Source organism: Apodemus sylvaticus, chromosome 10 (assembly GCF_947179515.1).
Source record: "Apodemus sylvaticus chromosome 10, mApoSyl1.1, whole genome shotgun sequence".
In the NCBI taxonomy this organism is placed as follows: Eukaryota; Metazoa; Chordata; class Mammalia; order Rodentia; family Muridae; genus Apodemus; species Apodemus sylvaticus.
This window is the reverse complement of record NC_067481.1, coordinates 40536011-40560635: the sequence shown is the minus strand read 5'-3', so window position 1 is coordinate 40560635 and position 24625 is coordinate 40536011. Positions and strand designations below refer to the sequence as shown.

At 45.2% G+C, this 24625-nt stretch overlaps 2 protein-coding genes and 1 pseudogene across 4 annotated transcripts in view; all 3 read left to right on the top strand.

Annotated features, from left to right (window-relative positions):
• Window positions 1–24625, top strand: part of LOC127693532 (ribonuclease SLFN12-like) — a 209364-nt gene that overhangs the window by 52934 nt on the left and 131805 nt on the right. The gene's annotated exons all lie outside the window — the stretch shown is intronic.
• LOC127693540 (ribonuclease SLFN12-like) overlaps window positions 1–24625 on the top strand; it is a 200824-nt gene that overhangs the window by 135283 nt on the left and 40916 nt on the right. The gene's annotated exons all lie outside the window — the stretch shown is intronic.
• On the top strand, window positions 16765–17528 carry LOC127693407 (60S ribosomal protein L8-like; annotated as a pseudogene).

Genomic DNA, 24625 nt, shown 5'->3' with positions numbered 1-24625 from the left:
ATCAAAAGTAGCTATCCTGACTTTCATCTATAGTTAGACTAGTCCTCAGAATCCCAGGAAGGGCATCTCCATCTTGCAGTAAGGCTTCTCCTTCCCAACTGGACATGAAAGATTACAGGAAGAGCAGCCCTGCTTCCCACATTTGGTCAGTGTGTGGTGACATCTGCAGAATCCTAATATAGGCTAAGAGGAATTGCCAAGAGATGTCTTAGCAGCTAAGAGAGCACTTCCTGCTTTTCCAGAAAACTCCAGTACAATTCCCAGCATGCATACGGTGGCTCAAAACCATTTGCAACTCAGATAAGTAGTAATAAGATTCAGGCAAAACACTGATACATGCAAAATAAGTACGTATAAAATATTATGTTAAACACAAATTTCCCATGATGCCTCTATATTTGGATTAAGACTTACCTCAACCATAGCACCAGTACCTTATCTCTCCAGTGGTCAGCAGCAGTACAGAGACTCAGCACTGCTCAGAGTGTTGAGAATAATTGAGGACTCAGTGCCCCTCCTTAAATGGACCATCAACACAACCTGCCCTCTCAGGCTCAAGGAACAAGGCCACTGCACCCATGGTTTCCTCTAGTGACATTACCTGCCTATAATCAGTCAACAGGGTCATTTACCATTCCAACAGGCAGCATTAACTGGACTCGGTGGGTCATATTTAATCAATTAATTAATTGGAGAGATCAAATGGGCAGGGGCTAGAAGAGCATTTAGGGAATTGTTGAAGTGAAGGGAAGTGCATGAGACCAGGATACATTGTTACAAACATGGAATTATCTAAGAACAAATAAAAGATATTCTATTATAATAATAAAAAAAAAAGGGTTACACTCGATTTGTTCTAAAGCATCCAGGCCATCATACTGGACACGCATCTGGATGCTCAGGTGGGTTCACATCTGAGCTGTGAACAAGCAAAGGGCCCTTGAGCAGGTAGGGGAGTGGATGAAGGAAACATGTCCTGTGCACAATTAAAGCTCCCTATACAAGCTCAGCGCTGACTGAGGGTTCACTCAGCCATAATGAAGAATGTAATCCATCACTGCAGGAAAGAAGGTGGGGCTGAGGATTATAGAGTGTGAAATGATTCAGAAAAATAGACCTGTGTGTTTCCTCGCAGATGCAGAAAGCAGCTTTTATAAGGTATTAACATACAAGAAAGACTATGTAGGAAGAGGAACAGGAGTGAAAGGTGGAGAAGAGGGAGTAAAGGGGTTTCCCATGATCTAAGGAAATCTCGTTTCTGATAATGTCATAGTGAAAGCCTTGTTCTGTAAAACTAATCTCAATAAGAAAGAGGCTCGTGAATCGAAGAACATCACCATCACCACCAAATTATCTTTTTCACAGTCTAACTTTCTGTCTTTGGTGTTTTTAGCCTGCAGCTGTCTTTGCTGTTTTGATACTAGAGGGTACTCACACACAAAATGATAGCAAAGACAGCCATATAAAACATGGGACTGGAGAGACGTGGGAGAATTTCATTGACTTGATCAAGATAAAATAAATGCAATGTCTGTCCACTGCTGTGGGGTAGCCTGCATTAAATACATTTTTTCCTCCTGAAACTGAGTTTGCATGAGTCACTGGAGTCCTAAGTGCCATCCCAATGTGAATGCTCAGGACCCTTTCATGCACTGTAGATTTTTAACCCTTTGATCATTTTTAAAGGTGCCGTGTTGTATTATTGTTCTCAAAAAGGTTTTCTTTGTAGGGGTGTTTATCCTTTGTGTATGTTTGTGAGCCACCTGCGGGCTTCTTGCCTTTGGAGTCCATAAGATGACATTAGGATATCTGATTTGGAGTTAAAAATGGTTGTGAGCTGCTCTGTGGGTGCTAGAAATAGAATCCAACCAGGTCACATAGATGAGCAGTCAGTGTTCTGAACTGCTGACTCACCTATTCAGCCTTTGTCTGTCTGTCTCCTGTCTCTTCTACAATTCCTCGTAATGATTGACAGCTTCTGTAAACCCCTTTGAGCTACAGTGTTTTTAAAATGAGTGTTTTGCCTTATGTATATCTGTGCACCATACATGTACCTCGTTTCAATGGATTTCTGAAGAGGGGTTGAAAGGTTCAGCTCAAGACCTTTGGAAAATTCCACCAGACCCCTTCCTTCCAGCTATCTACATTCAGACCACAGGGAGGAGAGACTGAATACTGGTCACCACAGCTATTCCATGACAGTTGGCCACATAACTCATTCCCTGGAGACCAATCAGTTTAAAAGCTACACTGTTCTGCCAGTCACATTGTGCCTCATTTGGCTGCACTGAGGACTATATAAAGGCTCACTGGACAGACAACGCATGGTCATTCTCTCCCCATGTGCAAGGCAACCCCAACATGCTAGATAAAATAAAATTCCTCTTGCTATTGCATCGATTCCTGTCTCCACATTGTTCACTCAGGGGTCTCCAGTAAGTTGAAGATCCCCAGAGTCTTACAGGATTCCCTGTAACTAAAGATAGGGATTTTGTGACCCACTATGTGGGTACTAGGAACCAAACCCAGGTCCTCTGCAAGAGCAACAAGTGCTCTGAACCAGTCCCTGTAAACTGCTGCTTACTTTCATACTGAGTATTAGTGTAAGAGTGCTTAGTAAGGTCACAGCATCTGGGATTAGAGAAGGCATCAGAATGGATACTGTAATGTATTTGCCAAACAGGGTTCATCCTGACTGACACTTGGGAAATCTACTGATTTTTTTTTTATTTATTTAGATTTTATTTTTTATTTTTTTTCTATATGCTTCTTGAGACAGACTCTTACTATGTAGCCTTGCCTGTCTGGAACCTGCTATGTAGAGTAGGCTGGTCTCTAGTTCACAGAAATCCACCTGCCAGGGCATCCCTAGTATTGGAATAAAAGGGGTAAGCCACCACACCTGACCATAGCTACTGATTGTCTTTAGACCCGAGGGTTCTCTATAAAGTTCCTTCAATCTGCAGGTTTATGTGGTCCAGAAATAAAAAAAGAAAACCACCAATACAATGGGAGATGGGAATTATGAAAAGATATCCCAAAAATTAAATATTCAGAATGTAAGAAAAATAATTCTAAAGAAGAAAAATCTTTTGGGGGAAAAGTTTGACTCTAGGAATCCAATTCATACTAAACCATGATGATGTACCTGAATCTGTAAATTATTTTACAAGGAAAGAATATTACCTAAGACTACAAAATTATAAGCACACTAGAGAAGTCTTCAGAAGCTGAATTCCTGGGTCAAGTAATAAGCTGCTTATATATGGAGTATTCACCATTAGGTCTAGTCTCTGGAGGCACAATGGATACCCCTCAGAGGGCAGGCCTAGGGTTCCGTGTCAAATACAAATGAACCCTTTCCCTCCAGGTTTCCCACCCTCAGATCTGAATATGGAGAATGACACAGTCCTAAGATAAGTTCAGAGCAGCCATGGGTTCAGATAGGTCCCAGCTGAAGGAAAGATGACAGTTCAGACAAGGTCAGGCCAAAGGAAGAAGTCTTGACTCCTAGGAGATGAACAGCAATGGAGCCAGAGCAGTGGGATCACTCAGGTTTACACTGAAAGCTCAACACTGGTCTACTGCAGTGTAACTGTATGGAACACTCAGGAAGATGTGTGTTCCCACCTTCATGATAATCCTGCATCATGCTAGAGCTGATCAGTGTGCTTTAGTGCCTGGCACTACAGGCTTCTGCACAGGAGTGCTGGCTGGATGTGAGCCTACATTCCTTAAGGGCCTGCCAGAGATCTTCATGTACACCCAGAAGGCAGCAAGGAGCCAAGGCTGGTGTTGGCCTTGGGAGGCTGATGTAGACATTGTGAGCTTGAGGCATGCAGACCATGCACAATGAATTGAAGTCCAGCCTCAGGTACACACCCAGACCCTGTCAGCCTTCCACCCCTCTAAAATACTAAAACAAAACCACAACCAGACTTACCTGGATCTAAAGCAGCCTGTATTGTTGGGAGGGGAGCAGTTTCATTTCTACCAAGTTAGATGCTGCAGGCCCACCCTGTTCCATACACTGCTATGTGATCTCTTATTATTTCCCTTTCAGCCCCGCCCATTCAGCACCCCCTGAATCAGGCCGTGTCCTAAGCCAGCACCCGTGGTTTGCTCAGCACATGGAAAGGGGACAGAAATTACATCTCATGTCGAAGTGCAAAAGGACAATGCTCATGCCTCTGGGAAATTTCTAAGTCAATGGTGCTACAGTGCTATCCCCTTTACAGGAGCTGTGGGCTAGCTTGGGGCACTGGCAGGGCATTTTAGGTTAAGACCTCGGCTAACAGTTCATACTCAGTACCTTCAGGCACACAGTTTGGGCACAGTGCTTAATAGCAAGGGAGACACCAGGGCCCATCAAATTCCAAGACTGAAGTCAAGCTCAGTGCCCTCCTGGATCCTTGGGGTTAATTAAACAGGTAATTCCTTCTCAAACTGTAGCATTGACACTGGGGGAAAATCTCTCAGAAGGGAATGCAGGGTGGCTGACATCTATATCAAGAAAGAAAGGGGATAAAGTTCAGGTGTCCTTTACTTGCCCCAAATGCAGGACAATAAGATAGCACAGACAGAGGGGACAGCAGTAGAAGGATCTGTTTCCTGGAGAACAAATCAAAATGAAAAACCAAACAACCCAACCTTAGATATGTCTTTCTCTCCTGGGTTGGTGCTTCACTTCTCTTGGGAAAGGGAAGTTCTCACCCTCTGGATTGTAAACTTGAACAGAAGACTCTTTCTGGATCTAGAGGCTGTGCCCTTTCCGGAGCCATGCTTTCTCAGTGTTAAACAGAACCAGGTCTCTAAGAGGATAGGGAACATGCAAGGGACACTACAGATTTACACAAGCCTGCCAAACATACCTCACCCAAACCTTCCTCTTCCTCCCTCACTAGTCAGCTTCAGAAAGCATCATGGCCTCACTCCCAGCATCTTTAAGCCCTTCCTCCATGTCAAAGAGGAAGTCATTTTTTTCTCACCCCAAGCTTCCAGGGACCCCAGGTCCTCAGCAGCCCTTGCTTAGAGAGAATAAGCTATGAAGATGCCAAGGAGCCAAGATTCCTACGAGGAGTAGGAGAAAACTATTTGGAAACTTACAGTCTGATCACTTAATTAGGTAGCATTAAAAAGACTTTGAAGGTCTTACAAAGCTAGATAATGCTGGTTCTAGAAATAATGTTTACTAAACAAAATCTTCAGTGCCAGGTATAGGATACTAACCCAGCAGTCATTGATCAGAGAGATTTCAGAGGGTCTCAAGTCAATTCAGGCTCTTTTCATTATTCTTTATTATTCAATGCAAGAATTTAATAAGTAATTATAAGATCCTATTGCTTGTATATCACATATTTTTAATGCAAGATAGATAGAAATCAAGGCAGAACTGAGCTTGAAGCTTCCTCCTTGCTAATTAGCTCCCATCGTACTAGCACCCATTCCTGAACACGGCCATTCAGGTGGGAGAGAAAAGGCATCAACAGTCCTACCAAATGTGCACTCTGAGCTGCAATACAAGCCTATCAGTGAAGATGTGCCCTTTGTTTCAGTAGTACACAAAGGCTATATGAAATAACCACTCACTCCTTAGCTGCATTTGAAGCACACTCCATAACAAGATATCTAGTCCTGATACTGTAAACTTCAAAAAGCATGAGTGAGGAAGTCTTAGTCCTTAGGAGGGAACATAATGCTGCTCCCCTGATGAACTGAATACACTTTTTTTTCAATGTCTGTGTTTAGGTATGGACAGGGCTGGTGCACAGCTGGAAACTTTGTAACATTCATACTCTCTCTTGAAGCTCAGGGAATATTTCAAACAATGTGGGCAGGGTGGGAATGCAAAAGGTAGAAGACAAAGAGAAGCTCTTCAAAATGTTGTCTTCTGAGCATACCACAGCCATGGCAACCTTGCCTCTAGCACTGTTCTCACCTAAGCTGGCACCTCCTAAGAGTCAGCTACTAATGGGAAAGAGTTTCACAGGACCTTAACACTTACACTGATTTTTTTTTTTTTTTGCAATTAAATGATTCTGGAGATTAAGGGACAAATCATTCATTTTTGTAGCCACTGGTCTACTGTGCTCTAATTAATAGTTTCAAGCCCAAATCATAATAATGGTTTTAAATGCTGCAGAACACAAAACAAACAAAAATCATAGATATAGGAAAGAGATTTGCAAGACAAGAGGGAGATCTGCTGGGGTAGGAAGGAAATAGGAGAGGGGGTAATGACAGGGAGAATAATCAGAATTTATCTATACGATATTGTCAAACCTCCAGTGAACAAAAATTTATCAGATCCATTTTAGTGATAATTTATACTTCTTGTTTAGATTAAATGAATATTTTTATTACCTAAAAAAAAGAGATGGGAATGTTAACAATGTTTACCACAATGAGAGAGAGCCAGGAGGGAAGTGAGAACTTAAAGGGGGAGAAGGCTGAGGGACTAAAACTTTGGTCCTGGGGGATCTGATTCCCTTTTCTGACCAGGCATCAGGCAGGTGACAAGCAAAATACTCATCTACCCCTGAGCTGTCTCTCCAGGCCCATTGTCTTTAATTTTTATGCAAATATATCATAATGTAATCCAAATCCTGAGGGCAGGGTTTGGAAACGATGGTGGACCAGGAGCTGGGAGAAGGTGAAGAGGAGAAAGGCAAACAGCGAGCCTCATCCAGGTTAGCTTATGGTAGCAGGGAGCTTCTTCTAATGCAACCCGCTATCCCATGTGTGTGCCTGGAGGCCTTTCTCCTAGGACATCCCATATCCCATCAAGTTGACAATGAGTGCAATTGCACCAAGTCTTCATACATCCAACATGTACAAATCTATAAATATGTAATATGTAATAATGACCTGAAAAGACAATCTTATAGCAAGGCATTACATTATGATATATTTGCATAAAAAATTAAAGACAATGGGCCTGGAGAGACAGCTCAGTGGTGGATGAGTATTTTGCTTGTCACCTGCCTGATGCCTGGTCAGAAAAGGGAATCAGATCCCCCAGGACCAAAGTTATGAGAGACGCTCACTGCCGTGTGGGTGCTGGGAATTGAACCTGGGTCTTCTGCAGGAACAAGAAGTGTTCTTAACTGCTGAGCCATCTCTCCGGATCTATATAATTGAGTTCCTTTAGGATATGACACAGAATAAAGCTGTACTCCAGGATGTTTCCCAGTGGTAAATGACTGTAGGGGCTTGTGGGACAACTGGTCTGTAGTGATGACACCATTCCGTGAGAACTGCAGAAAGGTGATCTTGTCTCCCTCACACAACCATATCAACAGTCGGTGAAAGATTAGGCCTCTGACGATTGTGTGTCCAAAGTAAAAGTGGAAGACACAAAACTCTGGATGGGCTGGGGCAGTACACTGGGCAAAACAAATTGAGACTGGCCATCTTGGGGCAGAAGCAAGACAGAAAGGAAATAGGATGTAGAAAGTGTGATATTTAGGAAACTGTAATTACGGGATCTTTGGCCCTTTTGCAATAGCTTCTAGGTTATAAACCCTGGCTTAGATAGTGACAATCATATTTCTGCCTCTTAGCTCCTTCCTTAAAGACAGTGCCTTACGTTAGGATTCTGTCTAAGCTCCACCCCACAATTACCTGGCAACTATGAAAGGAGCTGCTTGCCCCTCCTCTCTCTCTCGTTGCTCTTACCTCTTGGCACCTGTCTCCTCTCTGCCCCTCTTGGGCTCTCCTCCCCTCCCCCTCTCTCCACGTGGTCATGGCGGGCCTCTACTTCTCCACTTCTCTACTCTCTACTCTCTCCCTGTCTCTGCCTCCACTACCCCATTAACTCCAATCCTCTGCCCTGAATAAACTCTATTTTATACCATGTCTGTGTGTGTCTGGTCCCTCAGGGAGAAGGGATGCCTGGGCATGGGCCAGCCTAGGCACCCCCTCCCCACACTGCAGTATACCACATTCTCTAAACCGCTTTCTCTTTTTATGAACCCAACACCTTAGAGGGAGGGGTTGCTCAGTTGCATTGTAATTTGAAAACTGCACCTTGGGACCTAAAGTTCTTACTCTAACTTACACCTGCTATGAGTAACCGGTTCTACCAGTTCCTGTAGACAGTGGGCAGAGTGCAAGCAAGGGAATGCGCGCGCTTGACAGAGACAGTCTCCCTCCCCCATCCCTTCGCTCCTCTGAGTCCCCTTTCTCCTGTGCTGGGCTGGTGAGGCTCTTACCCACCCGGATCATCCCCTTCACCCTCACGCCCCCCCCCCCCCCAAGTCCCTCAGAACCTACTTTAATAGGCACTAGTCATTGAGTCTGATAAAATATCCCGGCCTTCAGGCAGGAGAGATGGATGTCACCTTGGCTTCTGGGCTGCTCAGGCCACCTGGTCCCGGATCTGGCGGGCTAGATCTCGGTGAGGGTGGAGTGAAGCTGAGGGTCTCTAAGCACCTCGCGAAGAATCCGATCTCAGATTCTTCTAGAATCTGATTCTTCTCAGAGTCAGTCCAGATCTCAGCGCGCACTGACTTGGCTTTGAATTCCCGCCTTTCCTTTTCATTGGCCGCGGGAAAAGACCAATAGGGAGCCTAGGAAATTCCGGAAGCTTGAAACTCAGAATGTGCTTCATAAGTTAAACTTTAATAATTCTGAACTTTAGTTATATTGGGCTTTGGGACTGTGCTTGGTGTTTTTAGTTTCGTTTGGTCTCTGCCTTCTCTTCTTCTTTCTTCCTCCTTCCTTTTTGCTCTTCCTATATCCTAGCGTTCCTTCCTGGGTCGGGCTGTCTGCATCTGTTTACCAACTAATCAATCTATTTATGGAATCTATTCCTACAAGTTACACAAGACAGGATAAAACGTTTTCAAAAGGAGATAGCTCTGCTCCAGGCCCTTCCCTCTGGTGCCAGCCTCCTGTCTGTCCCTGGTCCCCTCTAAGGTCTCATGGGTGGGGGCAGGGCTCACTCACTGCTTCCAATTTGTGCTAAAAGACTCTAAGGAGTTCTCTTGATCTCCTTCCCCTGGTGGATTCAGAAAGCAGAATTTGGAAACAGACAAGAATGCAAGTCTCTCTTTCCCTCCAGCCCAGATCCTTCAGGTGTGTGGCCGGGGTGTATGTGTGTGTGTGTGTGTGTGTGTGTGTGTGTGTGTGTGTGTGTGTGTGTGTGTGTGTTGCACCTGTGGATTGGTCACCTGCCTGTGAGGCCAAGAGGAGCAGCAGGAGCCCCAGAGGTCTCAGTGGCCCCAGAGGCCCCAGCATGTTTTTGGCTAGCAGTGGTCACAGCAAAGTTGCTCTATCCTTCTAGCTGTTGGATGCCTTGTATTGAGGAAAAAGGAAACTGCTCTGATTTTCTGGCCTGCTGCAGGCATGCTGCCAGGTTGAGCTCACTGTTGGTTTTGTTTGGTTTTTGTCTAGCTGCCCTTTTCCAGCTAAGCCCCCAGCCTTGGCTGTGGGCAGGCCTCCTAGCAGCAGTGATTTACAGCCCTCTCAGCCAGAAGGTGTTCTCTGCTGTGGAAAGCCAGGGGAAGGAACACAGACTCACACTGGTCTGTGGGAAGGAGAGTGAGAGGATCTCCTCCTGAGCTCAGAGTTAAGAACTCACCACTGTTAACCCCTGAAATTGCTGATCTTCATCTGTCCTGTGTGCCTACTGTGTGTGCACTTATTACACATGGTTAACACAGTTAACAGCGTCAGTATATGCATTCTCGTTCATAACCTGTTTTTCCATGGTTCCAAACTTCCCATTTCAGTATATTTCATACCACCATAGTTATTTTTCTTGAAAATTCTTATTTTTCAGACTGTGCAGTGTTGAAAGAAAAAGAGTCAACCTAGAATTCAACACACACACACACACACACACACATAGAGAGAGAGAGAGAGAGAGAGAGAGAGAGAGAGAGAGAGAGACAGACAGAGAATAATGGTGTTCTTTTCTGGTGAAACATAGTGGAGCATGTGTCCTTATTGCATGCTGGGAAATCCTCTGGGTATATGCCCAGGAGAGGTATAGCAGGGTCCTCCAGAAGTGTCATTCCCAGTTTTCTGAGGAACTGCCAGACTGATTTCCATAGTGGTTGTACCATCTTACAATCCCACCTGCAGTGAAGGAGTGTTCCTCTTTCTCCACATCCTCGCCAACACCTGCTGTCTCCTGAGTTTTTAACCTTAGCCATTCTGACTGGTGTGAGGTGAAATCTCAGGGTTGTTTTGATTTGCATTTCTCTAATGATTAATGATGTTGAACATTTCTTAAGGTGCTTCTCAGCCATCCGAAGTTCTTCAGGTGAAAATTCTTTGTTTAGATCTGTACCCCATTTTTTAATAGGGTTATTTGGTTCCCTGGGGTCTAACATCTTGAGTTCTTTGTATATATTGGATATTAGCCCTCTATCAGATGTAGGGTTGGTGAAGATCTTTTCCCAATTTGTTGGTTGCCGTTTTGTCCTTTTGACAGTGTCCTTTGTCTTACAGAAACTTTGTAATTTTATGAGATCCCATTTGTCAATTCTTGATCTTAGAGCATAAGCTATTGGTGTTCTGTTCAGGAACTTTCCCCCTGTGCCCATGTCCTCAAGGGTTTTCCCCAGTTTCTTTTCTATTAGTTTCAGTGTGTCTGGTTTTATGTGGAGGTCCTTGATCCACTTGGATTTGAGCTTAGTACAAGGAGATAAGAATGGATCAATTTACATTCTTCTGCATGCTGACCTCCAATTGAACCAGCACCATTTGTTGAAAAGGCTATCTTTTTCAGCACTGGATGTTTTCAGCTCCTTTGTTGAAGATCAAGTGACCATAGGTGTGTGGATTCATTTCTGAGTCTTCAATTCTATTCCATTGGTCCACTTGCCTATCCCTGTGCCAATACCATGCAGTTTTTAACACTATTGCTCTGTAGTATTGCTTGAGGTCTGGGATACTAATTCCCCCAGAAGTACTTTTACTGTTGAGAATAGTTTTAGCTATCCTGGGTTTTAGAGAATTCCCCAGCATGCAATAAGGACACATGCTCCACTATGTTCGCAGCAGCCTTATTTATAATAGCCAGAAGCTGGAAAGAACCCAGATATCCCTTTATGGAGGAATGGATACAGAAAATGAGGTATATATACACAATGGAGTACTATTCAGCAATTAAAAACAATGAATTCATGAATTTTTTAGGCAAATGGTTGGAATTGGAAAATATCATCCTAAGTGAGGTAGCACAATCACAAAAGAATACACATGGAATGCAATCATTGATAAGTGGATATTAATTAGCCCTGAAACTCTGAATACTGAAGATACAATTGGCATATCAAATGATTCCCATGAAGAAGGAAGAAGAGGGCCCTAATCCTGGAAAGGCTTGATTCAACATTGTAGGAGAGTACCAGGACAGAGAAAAGGGAGGGGGAAAGATAGGATAATGGATGGAGAGAAGAGGACTTATGGGACATATGGGGAGGGAGGAACTGGGAAATGGGAAAGCGTTTGGATTGTAAACAAAGAATATAGAAAATAAAAATATTTAAAAAATTCAAACAACTTTAAAAAAAAGAAAAAGACTGTCAACCCAGAATTCAACACACACACACACACACACACACACACACAGAAAGGGGAGGGGGGAATAATGGTGTTCTTCTCTGGTGAAACAAAACAATTCAACAAGGGCTTTGTCCCCAGGAGACCTTTGTCCCATGAAATGTTAAAGGCTGATGGGCTTTGTACCAGAGTGACACTTAAGAGTCACATGAATAAAGCCTACACTACAAGACTAATTATGTGACTCATTACAAGGTAATCAATCTTTCTCAGTGTTCAAAAATCACTGAAAAGGTAAAGATACAACTGTATTATGGTGCTTATAAAATGTAGAAATGCAAAATTGTGATAATTACAGGGGGCTGGGAACATGTCTCAGGGACTCAGAGCACGCTGACGTGGAGGACCTGGGTTTGACTCCCAGCACCCACGTGTGGCTCACAGGCCCAGGAACTCCAGTTCCAGGGAAACAATGTCCCTGGCCTTGGTGAGTAAAGCTCTCTGGTGCATGTACCCACGGGTGTTGGAGTGAAGTTTTTGTGCTCCATGTAAATGTATTATATAAATTAAATTATTTAATTTCCGTGCTGGCAGAGATCTGATTACAGTGGACTTTAGTATTGACATTATTATGACGCATATCCTGTTCTAGTATTCTGTAAACATTGTTCTCCATCACCTGCTGAATGGTCAAATAAAGAGGGGAATGGCCAATAGCTGGGCTGGAGAGTAAAGGTGGACTTCTGGGCAAAAAGAGAGGGTTTCAGGTGGGAACCAGAGGCCAGAGCGCCAGCCAGACGAGGATGAAGCCGGTGCCAGGATGAGACCGAGATAGACAGGTGGTCGGCCTTGTGGTGAGTGAGGCGTTCATTTTTCATATCCCATTCAGAATCTAAGCCCCAAGCCATTTAGACCATTTGCTTTCTAGGCTTCTACAGTTCTGCAGATGATCAGCCCTACCACTTAAGGCTGCCTTCCCCAGCCTCCAGTTAGAATCTAACAGTGACACAGAGGGAGGCTAGGTAAAGCCTCTGCAGGGAGTTGTTCTTCCCTAAATTGAAGTCTCCCAGAGAAAAGGGGCGGGGGTACTTAGGACTGTCCTTTGTTCTCAGTACTTTCAAGACTCTCAGAGCATCTATTCACATGGTGAAAAAGCTTACTGCAGGTCTGCACATAAATCAGATCATAAATTGAATAAGTGGTTATACCAGACAATGCCTATTTACATATACACTAGGAGCAATTATCTGGCTTAACTTTCACCATTTGTTATTAGCTTGCAGGGCCAGGGAAAACTTTTATATTATAACTAAGCTGTCCTTGAAGCTTTGACAAATGTAATCAATATCTTATATCCTGTTTTTGCACCTGGGGGGTCCTTATGACCTTCAGTTAATGGTTTCTGTAACCCCTTGGAATGTGCCTTAAGTTTTAGAATTCTACTATTATCTCAGAAGCAATGAAACAGTCCTGTTATAAAGAATGTCTCTGTGGGTACTGTTATTAGGAAACAATGGTAACTCTTGCATGCTAGATGTTTCTTCAGAGTAAATGCTCTTTGTCTTTGCATACTATCTGAGTCTGAGGAATTCCTTAAGTGATTTTCGGACCCTGTACTGGCTGGTTTTGTGAGTCAACTTGACACAGGCTGGAGTTATCACAGAGCTTCAGTTGGGGAAGTGCCTCCATGAGATCCACCTGTGGGGCATTTTCTCAATTAGTGATCAAGGGGGGAGGGCCCCTTGTGGGTGGTACCACCTTTGGGCTGGTGTTCTTGGGTTCTATATGAGAGCAGACTGAGCAAGCCAGGGGAAGCAAGCCAGTAAGAAACATCCCTCCATGGCCTCTGCATCAGCTCCTGCTTCCTAACCTGCTTGAGTTCCAGTCCTGAATTCCTTTAGTGATGAACTGCAACATGGAAGTGTAAGCTCAATAAACCCTTTCCTCCCCAACTTGTTTCTTGGTCATGATGTTTGTGTAGTAATAGAAACCCTGACTAAGACAAATTGGTACCAGCGTAGTGGGGTATTCCTGTGACAACCCGACCATGTTTTGGGGGGACTGTGGAAGGACTTTGGAACTTTGAACTGGAAAAGCCATTAGGATATTAAGAGCTCTGTGTAAAGTTCTGTAGGAGCTTGGAAGACAATGTTAAGAATAGTGCAGAAGATGGAGGCCTGACTTGTGAAATTTCAGAGGGATGAGTAAAGACTCTTATCAGGGCCATGTTTTGATTGTGAAGATTCTGTGGTTTTCGTTAGCTGGGGCTGAAGAATCAGCTGTGATTAACAAGATACCAGAACCACTAAATGTTGGTTAGCTGGAGCTAAGAAATTAGTGGTGATTAAGAAGAAAACAGCATCACTGAGGTGAAATCTTCTGGGAAGTGTTTTCTGAGAGCACAGAGGCTGTGTTCCAGAGATAGCCACAGTTGTATTTTTTGCTGTGGCTGGAGTTGGTACTGTGTAAGAGTCACCCAGATGGTACTGGTTTTGAAGGCATGAAGGGGTCATGAAGAGCAGCTGAGGCTTTTGGCACAGTGAGAGGCCATGGAAGGCCATGGTGAAGGTTGCAATTGACAGCCCAGGACTTGAAGGGGTCATGCATAGGAGTAGAGGCTTGTCACCATGAAGAGAGTGTTGGTGTTCTGTCTAAGCTCTACCCCACACCTACCTGGCAATAGCCAGGTATGCCCCACCCCAGAGATCTGGCCCACTATAAGAGGGACTACTTGCCCCTCCCCTCCCCCCCCTCTCTTTTCTCTCTTTGCTCTCTGCTCTCCCACATACTCTCACCTCTCTGCCCCTTGGGCTCCCTCTCCACGTGGTCATGGCCAGCCTCCACTCCACTCCACCTCTCTCTCTCTCTCTCTCTCACTCTCTCTCTCTCTGCCTTTCTCTATCACTAACTCCCATCCCCTACTCTGAATAAACTCTATTCTATACCATGCCTGTGTGTGTGTGGTCCCTCAGGGGGAAGAAGTGCCTGGACAGTGGCCTGCCTGGGCACCTTTCCGCACACCGCCGTGCCACACTCCCTTGATTCCCCCATCCTCTCCTTTTTAAGCCCTCACAGAGAGCCTATGAGAGGCTATTGGTGATGCCTAATTACAGTGGAAGATAGCAGTATTTTGGAGATGCCAGTACCATGCGATGACCACCAAGAACAGCAGCAGCAGTGGAGTACAGGCAGCTGGAGCCTAGGAGACAAGCTGTGTGCTACAAAGGGCAGAGCTGGAGAAGTGACCCAAGCCCTTGGAGGAGCCCGGAAGATCGTTAGTTGGATCCCAAACATTGGACATTTAGAGTTTGAGTTTTGATTTTGGTTGTGATTGTACCCTGATATGTTTCCCTCTTGAAGGAAGAAAGTATTTTAGTGGCGGCCACAGTTAAGAGACTTTGAATTTTAAAGATATTGGACATTTTAAAGTGATTGAACTTTCAATATGTAAAAACTGTGGGGCTTTTAGATCTTGGGGATGAATAAGAAAGTAAGGGTTGAGGCTTAATAGTGATGTGTTTGTGTGTCAAGTTGAAAAAGGGTTAATTGTACTGGCTGGTTTTGTGTGTCAACTTGACACAAGCTGGAGTTATCACAGAGAAAGGAGCTTCAGTTGGGGAAGTGCCTCCATGAGATCCACCTGTGGGGCATTTTCTCAATTAGTGATCAAGGGAGGAGGGCCCCTTGTGGGTGGTACCACCTTTGGGCTGGTGTTCTTGGGTTCTATAAGAGAGTAGGCTGAGCAAGCCAGGGGAAGCAAGCCAGTAAGAAACATCCATCCATGGCCTTTGCATCAGCTCCAGCTTCCAACCCTGCTTGAGTTCCAGTCCTGACTTCCTTTAGTGATGACCTGCAACGTGGAAGTGTAAGCTCAATAAACCCTTTCCTCCCCAACTTGTTTCTTGGTCATGATGTTTGTGCAGGAATAGAAACCCTGACTAAGACAGACCCTTACAGTGAGAAGGGCAGGCTGGTGTTGTCGGGTTAGAATAACTGAGAATCTGCCCAGCTACAGTGCCCAAAGCTTATAATAAATATGAATAATTCTTTGTACTTATTCAGAGCAGTGGTGGGCATAATTAGTTACAGTTACACGCATGGGCACATACTTTCATGCATACACAGTTTAAAGATAAATGTTTAAGATTTTGTGAAAATAAGAACACAGAAGAAGGAAGGGAAAGTATGAGCCGATCACAATGCTTGTGCACCATTGTGAAGTAGCATGGAACTCTGCAGCTGTGACAGGCAGTGTGAGCCCCAGAGTTGCTGCTAAACACAATGGAAACCAAAAGCATATACTTATTGTGTTTGTTTGAATAACAATGGCCCCTGTTGACTTATAGGGAGTGGCATTGTTGGAGCTGTGGCCCTGTTGTTGTAGGTGTGGCCTTGTTGGAGGAAGTGCATCACTAGGGAGTAGGTTTTGAGGTCTCAGGTTTGATTCAGGTCTAGTGGCTCACTGTGTCCCTCCTGCTGCCCTCGATGTGGATGTAGAACTCTGCTCCTCCAGCATGATCTCTGCCTACACACTGCTGTGCTTCCCACCATGACAATAATGGGCTGAACCTCTGAAACTGTAGGTCAGCCCCAATCAAATGTTTTTCTTTGTAAGAGTTGCATTGGTCATGGTGTCTCTTCACAGCAATAAAACCTAACTAAGATACATACTAAGTGTCAACAGGAGAGAAATAGAAGTTAGTGTTAATTATTTTGTGTTCGTTATATTTTCTATCTATCTGTCTATCTGACTCTATATCTATCTAGTATTATACAAATATGTATGTATATATTTATGTATCTACTCTTATGTATGTATGTATGAATGTGTTTATGTATCTATTATTATAATAGATGTATATATGTGTGCATGTATGTGTATATCTATCAATCAATCATCTGTCTAGCATTATACATATATATATATATACATGTATGTATGTATATATAATTTACTATTATATATGTATGCATGCATGTATTTACGTATCTACTATTATATATGTATGTGTGTCTCTGTCTGTCTGTCTGTCTATGAACCATATAACTAACCTACTTCCTCTTTGTAGTTATCAGCTCATAACTCAGTTTCACACTTAGGCAGGCAGCTTTCTAGATAGAATTAGATATCACTTTCTTCTTCAGACCTCAGTTGCTTCACTTAAGAGTCGCATGGTTATTAGCAGCAGTTCTGATGGGGTGAGATGGAATCTCAAGCAGTTTTAATTTTCATTTTGCTGATGGTCAAGCATGGGCTTTGTTAAAGGCAACCTAAAGGACATCATTCATGACCCTGGCCATGGCGTTCCCTTTGAGAAAGTAGCCTTTCATGATCCCTACCGATTCAAGAAACAGATGGAGCTGTTCATTGCATGCAGCAGAGAGAATGAATCCACACTGGGACACTTTGTGTACTGCGGCAAGAAAGCCCAGCTGAAAATTGGCAATGTTTTGCCCGTGGGCACCATGCCCGAGGGTACTATGGTGTGTTGTCTGGAGGTGAAGCCTGGCAACAGGAGTAAGCTGGCAGGAGCCTCTGGGAACTAAGCCACAGTCATCTCCCACAACCCAGAGACTAAGACCTGGGTGAAGCTGCTTTCAGGGCCCAGGAAGGTCATTTCCTCTGCCAACAGAGCAGTTGTTGGTGTCCTGGCTAGTGGGGGAAGAACTGACAAGTCTATCTTAAAGGCTGGCCGTGCCTACCACAAGTACAAAAGCAGAGAGGAACTGCTGGCCATGTGTGCGGGTGTGGCCCTGAATCCCGTGGTGTATCCTTTGGAGGTGGTAGCCACCAGCACATTGGCAAACCCTCCACTATTCAAAGAGATGCCCCTGCTGGGTGCGAAGTGAGGCTCATTGCTGCCCGCTGGACTGGACAGCTACGTGGAACCAAAACTGTACAGGAGAAGGAGAACTACAGCTCAGGAGCTAATGAAATATGGCCTTTGGCTAAAAATAAAAATAAAAGGATTTTATCAGTAATTTATATTTCTCCATCTGAGAAATCTATGTAGCTCATTAGCTTACTTATTAACTGGATTTGTTTGATTTATTCTTGATGTTTAATTTTTGAAGGCTTTAACTCATCTATTAATAATATAATTAACAAAATATGTAGGACCCCCGATTCGGGGAGACCCTAATCGAGTCTCCGGTCGGCACACACCCAAGGACACATGAGAGACCGGCTTGATGCAAGCACACGAGGCAGTTTAATATCCGAGCTCTGGGCCGACACGTATCTCACACAGGAGACAGAGGAGTCGACCCTGAAGCTCAAAAGCTAGGGGTTTATATAGGAAAAGTGTGTGTGGGGGGTTCCCGCTCGCTTTCATACGATTAGTTAATTCAAACATTGGTGGGAGGAATTGGCACACAATTGTATCAGCAGGTAGTACGTGCAGATCGGTGCATCAGCAATGTAGGAGGGCTGGTGGCTTATCTTTGTTAGCAGAGGGTCTGGTTAACATTAAACTACATCAAAGAGGCGGGGGGGGGGGGGGGCAGGGAATGCTAGTTCAGATGGCTCATGACTCAGCAGGGATTGTTTAGGCAGTTCCCTTATCTTTATGGTCGGGAAGTTCTTAACAGCCTTGAAAAGACCAGCCTGTCCCGGCTTGTCCGGGCTTGCACTGTTCTGTTCTTTTCTCTAGGCCTGCTTTCTGCCTGAATCATGGATTCTGTGAAGTTCTAACTCCTTTCATTCCCCTCTTCTCTTTCTTAACAATTCTAATCTTAGAATTCTAGAGATCTGTATCTCCTTGTGAGGGTTGGTAATCATATTCTTTTATTGTAACTATGGGTTGATATTGACGTTGCAGAACCATAAGCTGTACTGCATTTATTCTATTTTTAACAAATGCGAGGCCTTTATTTATAAGACAAGGGCCAAAGATCAAAACTAGACATATAATAAGAATAGCTCCCACAAGGGCAGGAAATAAAGTGGTCATCTATGGGGATTTGGAGTACCATGATTCAAACCATCCCTGTTGTTCTTCTCGTTCTCACTTTCTCTTTTCAAGTCTCTCTCTTAATTTCTGTATAGAATCTCTGACTACTCCTGTGTGATCCACATAAAAACTGCATTCTTCTTTTAAGGCTGTACATAGTCTTCCTTCTTTTAAAAATAACAAATCTAAACCTCTTCTGTTTTGTAACACTACCTCGGATAAGGAGGTCAGAGATTTTTCTAGGGCATCTCTAAGTCTTCATTTATGGCTTTTTTTCAGAGACTGAAAAGACTGAGATCCTTGTCTTCTTTTAACTAAGGCAGTTACGCCCATCCCTACCCCCACCGCAAGACCGGTACCAGCATCATAGCTAGGGTTAGGGAAACTGGCTGTCTCTTTATTCTCTTGCTGGTATACTTATCCTCTAAATAGGAAGCAGGGTGATAATACACTCGGAGTAGAAGCTGAACCATAACACAGAAATCACGAGAAGGGTCAGAGATACTAGTTGATACACAGGGGGTAAGCCCTGTGTTACAGGCCCACCAACCAACTGGAGATAGTATAAGGTAATAGCTGGTATCTGTCCTGCTCATGGAGTGAGTTCGGCCACATAAATGATGGTGGGAAGGGGGAGGGGTCCCTATGCAAAGACCGGGGCTTTCTCCTGACACTGTCACGTCAGTCAGGGTCAACTTCTTCCCTGTCCCCCACGAGCAGGAAGCATGATTGCTGGTGGTATTGAAATCTCTATTATAAGAAATTCCTTTATAGTAAAGAGGGCCGGATGATAAGCATAACCAGCAGTCTATAGTGGCATCTGGATCAGTGCTGTTAAGGGCATAGAAAGCTCCCTTAACCAGGTTGAACAGTCTCTGTCCTGTCATGGGATACATGGGGATTATGGTTGAGGGTCCATGAGGAATGATGGTGCTAAGGGACTTTACAGAGACAGATGGGACAGTCATAGGGGTCGGGGGCTTGGGTCTGGCAGGAGGACCCTGCTCTGGGAGGATCTTGTTGGGTCTGATAGGCACAGTAGGAGGGTTCTCTACTGTCAGTTTGATTTTGAAAATTAATCTAGGATCTGTTCTGGAGGCATGCACTCACAAACCCCAATTGTTTCCCCTAAACCAGCTTTGATGCTCCTGCCTCCCTTTGTCAGTGAATTTTTTAAGTATCAGGTTACAATATTTACGTTTGCAAACTCCATTGAGGCTGTTGCTATGGGCACACCCATTCTCAGGGTATTTGGAACTATCTCTTTTACCCTGGTTTGGCTTATCATAGCTATCGCTCCTTTTTACTGTGATCAGGTCCCAAGAAGAGGATGGATTCTAGTATATATCTTCTGTGGTTTCACAACCCCATGCAGCACAATAGAAATCAGATGCCCCTCCACACCTATGCCAGAGGTTCCTGACTTGACCTTGGGCTAGGCACACGTAAAAAGTTGCAGACCAGAGGTTGGCCCGGTAGAACTACCCTGAGAGCACTCATATGTATTCCCGATCCCACTTGGGACGCACTGCTTTTTGGATGGTGGCTTAAGGAGATCAGTGTGGTCACAGATATCCCAGGAAAGTGATCCCGCTGCTAACTTACAAATATCAGGCATGAGGTCGGGCTACCAAGTCCAAGGGGGGTGCACTGCAGTAGTTGACCAAACGACGTTCCCCTCCTCATTGAGCACTTCCCAAGTTTGTCGAATCAGAGTATGAGGGTTGGGGTCTCCACTCGGAGTCGTCCTTGCGACGCAGGCACAGCTTAAGAGGATTATTAGTCCTTTCTAGAGTCCACTCATCTTGATCAGTCCCTGGGGGAGCCTTCTTGACATGTGAGGTGTGAAATCAGGTAGGAATTCCCTCTACCTTTACAGCAGCTGGTGTAGTCAACAGTACCAGGTAGGGTCCTTTCCACCGTGTTTCGCGGTCCCCTGCTCAGTGCCTTCTCACCAGGAGTGCATCTCCCACTTCAAACTGGTGCAGCACCAGCAAGTCACCAGCAACGTAGGATTCTTTCAGTTGCTCCCAGATTTCTTTTCTCACGATCTTGAGAGCCTTCAATTGAGCTAAGAGGCAAGATGGAGGAATGGGGGGAGGAGAACACATCAGGACAGGCTCTATTTTCTACAGTCATATAGATGGGTGGGGGTGCCCCAAACATTAGTTCAAAGGGTGTTAGACCTGAAGTTCTGGGATTATTTCGAACCCAGAATAGGGCGTAAGGGAGAAGGGCTGTCCAATCGTTCCCCGCCAGTCTCTAAGTTCAATTTAGTCAAGGTCTCTTTTAGAGTTCTATTTATCCTTTTGACCTGTCCTGAGCTCTGGGGTCTATAGGCACAATGTAACTTCCAATTTATCCCCAGTTGTCTGGCCAATCCCTGACTTACCTAGGCGATGAAGGCAGGTCCGTTGTCTGACCCAATTACCTTAGGTATCCCAAAACGGGGAAAATTTTCTTCAAGTATCTTTTTGGCTACCACATTAGCTGTCTTTCTTTTGGTGGGGAATGCTTCGGCCCACCCTGAGAAGGTATCTATGAAAACTAGAAGGTATTTATTTCCATATCTGGCTGGTTTGACCTCGGTAAAGCCAATCTCTCAATAGGTCCCTGGTCTGTCTCCTCGTAAACGTTCTTCCACTATTAGTCTTGTTGGGTACAGCATTGGTAAGTGCACATGCTTGGCAGTTCTTTACCAGAGCCTCTACTACCTTCTGAAGTTGAGGAATATAATAAGGGGATCTATTGACCAGCTTTATCATCTTTTTCCGCTCCCAAGTGGGTTAGGTGATGTATATTAGTCAAGTATTTTAGCCCCTCTTCTCTTGTGAGAGTCTGGGATCTCTTTGGCTGGCTGCGATGTGGTTTTAATTGCCAAAGTCAGTGGCCCTTGTGCTGCCTCTTTAGCTACCTGGTCTGCCATTTGATTTCCATTTTCTACTGGTCTAGTTCCCTTTTGATGTCCTGGACAATGGATGATCGCCACCTTGCGGGGCAAATGAACAGCTTCTAGCAAACTAAGAATTTCTCCTTTGTTTTTGATATCTTTTCCATTGGAAGTCAATAATCTGTGCTGTTGGTCTATTGCCCCATGGACGTGAGCTGTTGCAAAGGCGTACTGGCTGTCAGTGTAAACATTGATGGCTTTTCCCTCTGCTAGTCTCAAAGCCTGAGTTAGGGCAATAAACTCCGCTTTCTGGGCTGATGCTCCTTCGGGTAGGCTACTGGTCCATATGACAGACTTCCCATCCACTACTGCTGCCCCAGTTCTGTGCTTACCTTCTACCATGAAGCTGCTTCCATCAGTGAACCAAGTCATCGCCCCAGGCCAAAGTTGGTCAGTTAAGTCTGGCCAAGTCCCAGTTTCCTCAGCCAGTATCTCTTCTCGGTGATGTACGGGGGCTTCGTCAGCTTCAGGCAGTAAGGTGGCAGGGTTGAGAATGGCAGGTGGAGCGAAAGTCATTCGCTCAGTCAACAACAAACTCTGGTAGTGAGTCATCCTGGCGTTAGTTATCCAACAGTCTGGTGGCTGTCAGATGATGCTTTCAAGGGCATGCGGGGCCACTATAGTCATGTTCTAGTCCATGGTCAGTTTCTCAGCATCTTTCACTAGTATGGCAGTAGCTGCTATTGCCTGTAGACAGGAAGGCTATCTGCTGGCCACTGGGTCCAGTTTCTTTGACAAGTAGGCCACAGGGCACTTCCAGGGTTTTAAAGTCTGGGTAAGGACCCCCCTGGCCACTCCATTTTTCTCATCAATGTATAGGGTAAAAGGTTTCTTTAGGTCAGTCAGAGCTAGGGCGGGGGCCTGTAGAAACGCCTTTTTGAGAATCTCAAAAGCCAATTGATGCTCTTTAGTCCAGAAAAACTCTCCTTTTTCTTTGGTTAGGGGGTCTAAGGGGGCTGCTAGGGTGGCAAACCCCGGGATCCAGAGTCTGCAGAATCCTGCCGTCCCAGGAATTCTCTTACCTGGCGAGGGGTGGTTGGGGTCGGGATCTGTATCACTGTCCGTTTTCTAGCTTCTGTGAGCCATCACTGTCCATTCTTTAGGGTATATCCCAAATAGGTCACCTCAGTTTGGCACAGCTATACCTTTTTAGCTGAAGCCTGGTACCCCAACTCACCTAACTCAACCAGGAGGTTCTGAGTCCCACTCGCATTCCTCACGTGTCTCTGTGGCCAAGAGAAGGTCATCCACATATTGTAGGAGGGTTACCTGTGGATTATTGGCTCGAAAGGGGGCTAAGTCCTGATGCAGGGCCTCATCAAACAGGGTTGGTGAATTTTTGAATCCTTGAGGCAACCTAGTCCAAGTAAGCTGTCTTGTTCTGCTGTTCTCAGGGTCTCACCATTTAAAGGCGAACAAGGGCTGGCTGTTAGGGTGTAACCTCAGGCAAAAGAAAGCGTCTTTAAGATCTAACACTGTGTACCAGACTCGTTCAGGCGGCAGCGTGCTGAGTAGATTATAGGGGTTTGGTACGGTGGGGTGTATGTCCTGTATTCTCTTATTGACTTCTCTAAGGTCTTGCACAGGGCGATAATCACCCGTTCCCGGTTTCTTTACTGGGAGGGGGTGGTATTCCAAGCAGACTTACAGGGGACTAGGATCCCTTCGTGGATTAGTCTGGCAATGTGAGGGCATATGCCTTCTCATGCTTCTTTTCCCATGGGGTACTGTTGGACCCTGATGGGTGTGGCCCCAGACTTGAGCTCGATCACTACTGGAGGGGGGGGGGGTTATCTCGCCATTCCCATTCCCCTGTCTCAGCCCAAGCCTGAGGGAACCGAGCAAGCCAGTCCTTTAGTCCCTCAGAAGTATTAGTTTCCTTTTGATAAATCTGATATTCTTCTCCTAACTGCAATGATAGCCCTAAGGTCTGAGGTGGTGTAGCGACCTAGAACAACTCCGGTCCGGAGGAGGCAAAGGTTATTTGTGCCTTTAACTTGGTTAGCAAGTCTCTTCCTAGTAGGGGCATAGGGCATTCAGGGATAAACAAAAATGAGTGGGTTACTAAGTTTTTTCCTAAGTCTACTGTCCGGGAAGTGGTCCATGGGTAAGATTTCTGCCCCGTGGCCCCAATTACCAGCGTCTTTTCATTTCTCACATTACCTAGAGGGGTTTTAAGTAACGAATATTCTGCACCCATATCGACCAAGAAACTTAAGGGGGTCCCCTCCACTTGTAAGGTTACCCTAGGCTTGGGGAGGGGAGCTGAGCCCCATCCCCCCTAGTCTTTATTATCCTCAAGGGACAACATCTTTGTCCCTTGCTTCTTCTTGGGGCACTCACGGGCCTGGTGTCCGCTTCCTTTACAGTGTTCACATTGATCTTTCTCCGGGTGTGGGTTGTCTCTTTTGGGTCTCCTTGGCCCCTGCCATCTTCCACCTCCCGGGTCCCCTAACTGTTTGTTCCTGTCTCTTCTGTCTCTATCTACTACTGTGGCCAGTATTCTAGTCAGAGTCTTCTCCTGCTTCTTCTCTCTTCTATCCTCATCTTCTTTCTTCTCTCTTTCTTGTTTCTCTTCCTCTGTCTCTCTCTTGTGATACACTTTCTCAGCCTCTCTAACCACATCTCTTATAGTATAATCTTGCAGTCTCTCAATCTGTTGCAATTTCTTTCTGATGTCAGGAGCTGACTGCCCAATAAAAGCCATAATGGAGCTGGGGGGGGGGGGCGGTGGAGCCAAGGATTGGGGTTCTGGTTGTGGGGCTCGAGGGTAGGGTGGGGGCGGGGGAGTAGGCCATTCAGGGGGTCCTTCTATTTCAGGGTAAATCTTGGGGGTGAGTGCCCCTGAAATGCTACGTCCGCCATCTTCTTTTAGCTGCAATTTCAGTTTCTCATCCGTAGCACTTTCCAGGACAGCCAGGATCCTGGAGCCAGAATGGCGGGGTGGGAGGAATGGCTGAACCCACTGGAGTGCGGACCGTGCTAGGTCCTCCCATACCATGATGTACGGCTGTTGGTCTGGATGTGATCCCGGTCCTTCCTGAAAAAGAACGGCCTTCACGGCCCTGATGGTGGGCAAATCAAAAGTCCCTATGGGTGGCTAGCCTACTCCAAAGGTAGGCCATTCTGAGGTGCAGAAGGTCTGCCAGGGTTTTTTCTTAATTTCTACTGACAAATTCCATCCTCTCGCCCTAACATCCATCCAATG